We start from the raw sequence: 5,514 nt of genomic DNA, 5'->3' as shown, positions 1-5,514 counted from the left end.
GCAGCCTCCATAATGTAGTTTTATAATAATTTGTATAAATGCTATACAATAACGTATGCTAAATGCACGCTTTGAGTATTTCTACTTTTCGACAACAGACGGCGCCACCAAAAATATCAGATCCCAATAACGGCATTATGAAGGGTAAGGTTTAACCTTTCAAACCGTGTAATGAATTTTTTTTAAATAAATACAGAATTCAGGAGAAGTAAAAGAAAAAAAATTGTCCTGATAAACCCCGGTCTCCCCTACTTAAAACGCGATTTTAATACAATTTTACATAAGAATTAATGTAAATAAATAAATTATAGATATCTTTTACCAATAAGAGAATTGTACAGTTTTACAGATACTCAGATACGTAATAATTAATGAAATTTTTATATTCTTGGTATAATGTGACCATTCTAAAAGATCAAGCGAGTAGTTTACAGTAAAAAAGATTAATTCGAAATAAGGTCCTCAAAAGATTAAATAAGAAAATATTAAAATAGATTTTCAAAAGAGATGGAATTTTTTATATATGTTTTGCGCAAAAGTAGAATTTTTTAAAATACATCAGACTTTGCAATATTTTTTAAGCAGACAACTATCTACAACCAAATATTACATTTTCTTATAAATCTCTGCTATACTTTCTTAAAACTTATAACTTTTAATTAGGAAAATTATAATTACCTTTTGCGCAGCTGATGATAACGATTGATATAATTCTTTATGTGTATTTGTATTAATACTTGTGTAAGATTGAAAGTCTTCGATGAGAACTCGTTCTACTTCACCAGCTCTACGTCTGTTAAATAATTGAAGTAATATAAGCATACTTTGTGCTAAACTCAGCCAATCTTGATATGCATATCCTTGTTTCAATTGATCATATACTGCTTTTCGTTTCTGATGTAAATAATAATATAATTTTTTTATATCATCTATGCTTGGCAGTACAACTTTCTTTCGTCGTCTGTTTTCTGGCTGAGTTTCTTCAACTACTTTATTAACGCTTGTAGTATAATCTTCTTTTAGAATCTTTAAAAAATTTTCAGCATTTTCTTTTCGTTGAAAATCATGATTTTTTAATACATTCTGTAATATATAAATCACCAACTTGTTTTAATAATGTTCCTAAACTAGCTGTTGCCGGCGCTTTATAAGTGTTGGTTTCTTCATCCAATTGTGCAACTTCATTAACAGACTTAATGCAATCGTCATAATACTTTGGGTCATAAATAGAACTAAACTCTAGACTTTCAGTGAACTTTCTCATTGCAAGTAAAAATCTTCCGAGTAGTCGAAGACGCGAACGAATCATATCATGTTGATGTACATGTTTATACTTTATCGCTAATTTATTTCCGTATGTTATTAATAATTCATCATATTTTATTGAGCGCGTAACTATATCATCCCGTAAGACAGGAAATATAACATTTTTTAATACATTGCTTGCATTATTATGAATTCGACCAGTAATTTTTCTGCCCAAAACTTGTACTGCTCGAAACGTTTTTCTGCCACTGCACTGTGCAAAATGATGTCTAATTTTTAAAAAATCTTTGGTAAAAAATCCTTTGCATTTAATGCAACATGTAAAGTCAGTTGCTGTACGTCCTAATTTTTGTTGCGGTCTTCTACAAACAATAAGTTCACCGTTATTTAATAATAGATCGGTATTGAATAAAAAATTGCCATTTCTTCTGATAGTTTCTATAATCTTTTTGCGCTCTAAAGTACCTAAAATATTTAAAAATAACATTTATATATGTTTATACTAACTAATGATATTATCTTATTTTATATTATTTTATTTTATATTATTTTTTATAACTTATATTCCTGTACACAGAACACAAAAATATTTGCCGCTGCAAAGATGCGACGCGGTAGTTAATTTACACTTTTTCATAAGAGCAAAAAAATATGATTGATTACCGTATTACATCTTGCCACGCAGCAAGCGTTTCCGTGTCCTGTGTGCAGTGAATTATAAAGAATAATATCAAGTCATAACGAGTAAATATATATGTAATTCATGATAAAATATCGAACAATATAAAAACTTGCGTATTGCACAACAGAAATAGTTGTGTTCTAGTAATAATAATAATAATATTAATAATAATAATAATAATAATAATAACCTTTCGGCATTACAGAAAATTTGCGTACTTCTTCTTCATTGCGATGAACTGTCTCTAAATGTCTAGCGATTTTACTTTGAAACTTTTTACAAAAATAACAGAAATTCTGTTTTTGTGCTCCTTTAGGCTTAGAAACGGAGACATACATATTTTCATCATTACATCCATGTACGTTTATTGCTGATATATTGATGCTATCAACCGTTCTATTTTTATTATTCGTATTGTTATTATCATCACTTTTATTTTCTTTGTCACTTTCTATTCCATTGTTATCACTTACATCACTGTTTAAACTTGGTTCAGTAATCACTGTCATCATTCTTTTCATATTCTGAATCTGCGGTATTGTTATTTTTATAATTCTCTATATCTGTTACTAAAATAAATAATTTCGGTATATTATAATTTATTGTTTTAAAAAACGATTTTGAAATTACAAAATTATATTGTACTTACCATCCATAGTGAGATTAATATTGTTTTCAAAATTACTATGAATGATATTAGTCTGCATAATATCTTCTTCATTGACGCATTCAATATCATAAGTATTGTTAGAAATAATGCCAGTATAATCGGTAATACTGCTATTTTTATCACAGATATTAATAGGAATATCTTTTTCATTGGCACAGTTAATATCATTTATTACAAAAGTAGCATTGCGAATAATATTAGTGTAATCGGTATTAGTACCACTATTACTTTTATCACAGATATTAGTAGTAAAATCTTCACACATGTTGTCATTGTTACAAGCGACAGTAGCATTATTCAAATTTGTAAAAATGTGCGTAATTTTTAAATTAATATAATATATAGTAAATACAGAAAAATAAATTAATCTTTTCAAATTTTCTTACATATGTTTTGAATTCTCAAGAAACAGCAAGAAATTACACAACAATCAAGCTTTAATATAAATTAAATGATATAGATCACGAAATAAAATATATTTAGAATAGTCAAATTTGAATAACAAATTATTCTTTGATTAACATAAAATCAATTTAACAGAGTTTACTAAAGTAATAATTAGATCCTTTTAATCAAATATTGGAAATAACACTTTTTCGTAAAATAAACAGAAAGAAATGTGAAGACAAAAATAAAATTAGCTATTAAATTAATTCAATATGAATTAAAATAAATGTTTATACAATTTTAAAACAAGTTTAATTTCAAAGATATTCAAACTTAGAATTTTAAAAAACATTAAAAAATTATTTTTGTCAATTTGAAATTAAGTCGATATATTAAATTTCGATAGAATTTTTAACAAAAATTAATCTATTTACTCAAATGCTCCTGCATATCAGGACATGGCAATACCGCGCGGCGGAAGTTGAAATTCACTGTAGTCAATCAATTTACTGTTTTTTTAGAAAAGCAAAGGAATGACAACCGCGTCAACAGAACTATTAAAAATTTTATATAAAAGGGATTTTCTTTAATTCGAGCATTTGGAATATCTGTTTTGTTTTTAATGATACAAAATATCGAACGAAATTGATACTGTACTTTAAAGAAGCAAATGTATTATGATAAGCAAAACATTTTTTCAAGATAATAATTTTTGAAATTTTAAAATTTAAATCTATTTTTTAAAATGGAATTATTATTACATTGTTTTTTAATATTGATTCCTCTAGGCACTATGCATATAAAAAGACTATTAATGTAGAGTTACTAAAAAATCAACAATTCACGAGATATTTTATACTTTATTTTAACACAATTTGATATAAAATATTTTGTAAACTATACATTTTTTAACTGTATCTTTATACTTTAATACACAAAATAATGAGATAAATTAATTGATGTGAAAAAAAACATAGTTGCTTTTGAAAAAAATGATAAAATTTGCAACATGTAATTAATTTTTTAAAAGCAATTTTGATTTTTTTTACACCAATTATCTCATTATTCTGTGTATGAAAATATTTAAAAAATTAATAATTTACGAGATATTTTATATTTAATTTCAAAAGTAGCAGTATAAAATATAAAATATCTCTATTGAATCTTTATAATTTTATCTGAATATTTTTATATGGAGAAACTAAAGGAAACATATTAACTAAAAAATACCATATAATTTCATAAAAAATTATTTTAAAAAATCATCTTGAGATCTTAAAAAACATAATCTTAAGAAAATTTTATGCTTATCACAATATTTGAATAAATTTCCATTTTTATATTTGTCGCGTCATTAAAAACAACAGAGATATACTTATATTAAATGCTCGAGTTTAAGAAAAAATCCTGTATACCTATAGCGTACTAATAATAAATACTAATAAAAACTATAACAAATATTCATATTAAACTTTCGAAATTTGATCAATGTAATTAAAATTTCTTAATTTTAAAATAAATATCGTTGATTTTAGAAAACTTACCTTTAATGTCCTTGTTATTTTTTGAATATTGAATATTAGAAATTGTATTTTTATTGTCTTTTTGTGCACAATCGATGCTATCGAAAAATTCAATAATAACACAATTGGTTTGTCCATCTACAATATAAAAATTATAATTATATAAATTTTTTATAATTATAAAAACTTTTTAAATATTATATTTATTACTAATATTACAATCTTACTTTTATTATTATCTTCCATTGGGGTATTGGAACTGTCTTCGAAATTCTTTTCATTATTTTCATTTATGTCCTTATTTTTATTTGCATTGCTGTTTTTATCACAATCGATAGAATTTTTTATTGCACTATCACAAATTTGATTAATATTTTGATCGAGAATATCTGGAGTCTTATTAATCGAGTAAGTTCTTTTAAAGCCGCATATATCACATAAAAAATTATCATTATTATTACTTGCATTAGCATTCTTGTCATTTATGTAAGATACATCACAAATGCAAATACTATATGACTAAAAGAATTGCGTTCACTACAAAAATCGTTTATATCTATGCTATCGTTGATTGTAATATTGATTTCCTTATTACTATTTTGTTCATTATCTATTCTGTCATTATCCTGATATCAGGGCTATTAAACAAGCTGCATTCATCATAAGTATTTTCTAAATGCCTTTTAGTGTTTATTACATTATCATCATTTGTGATAGTGCTTATTGAACAACTTTTATCATTAAGTATATTTTCTTCAGCAATATTACTTGCTAATAATATATTATTGGCTGAAAATAATTAGGCAACTTATATGTTGTGTCAGTCAGGTAGATAACATTGATATCTACACCGTGGTTTCGTTTATGGAGACAGTTTATTTGTTTCTCAAAAAATAACAACACTAATGTCGAAAATGTTTATTCGATTATCCACTGTACACGGAAGCAACGGTATGCGATATAAGACGCGTGTTCGCGTCACGTTG

The sequence above is a fragment of the Wasmannia auropunctata genome, unplaced genomic scaffold, assembly GCF_000956235.1.
Source record: "Wasmannia auropunctata unplaced genomic scaffold, wasmannia.A_1.0 LD336076.1, whole genome shotgun sequence".
NCBI lineage: Eukaryota > Metazoa > Arthropoda > Insecta > Hymenoptera > Formicidae > Wasmannia > Wasmannia auropunctata.
This window is presented reverse-complemented; position numbering follows the sequence as displayed.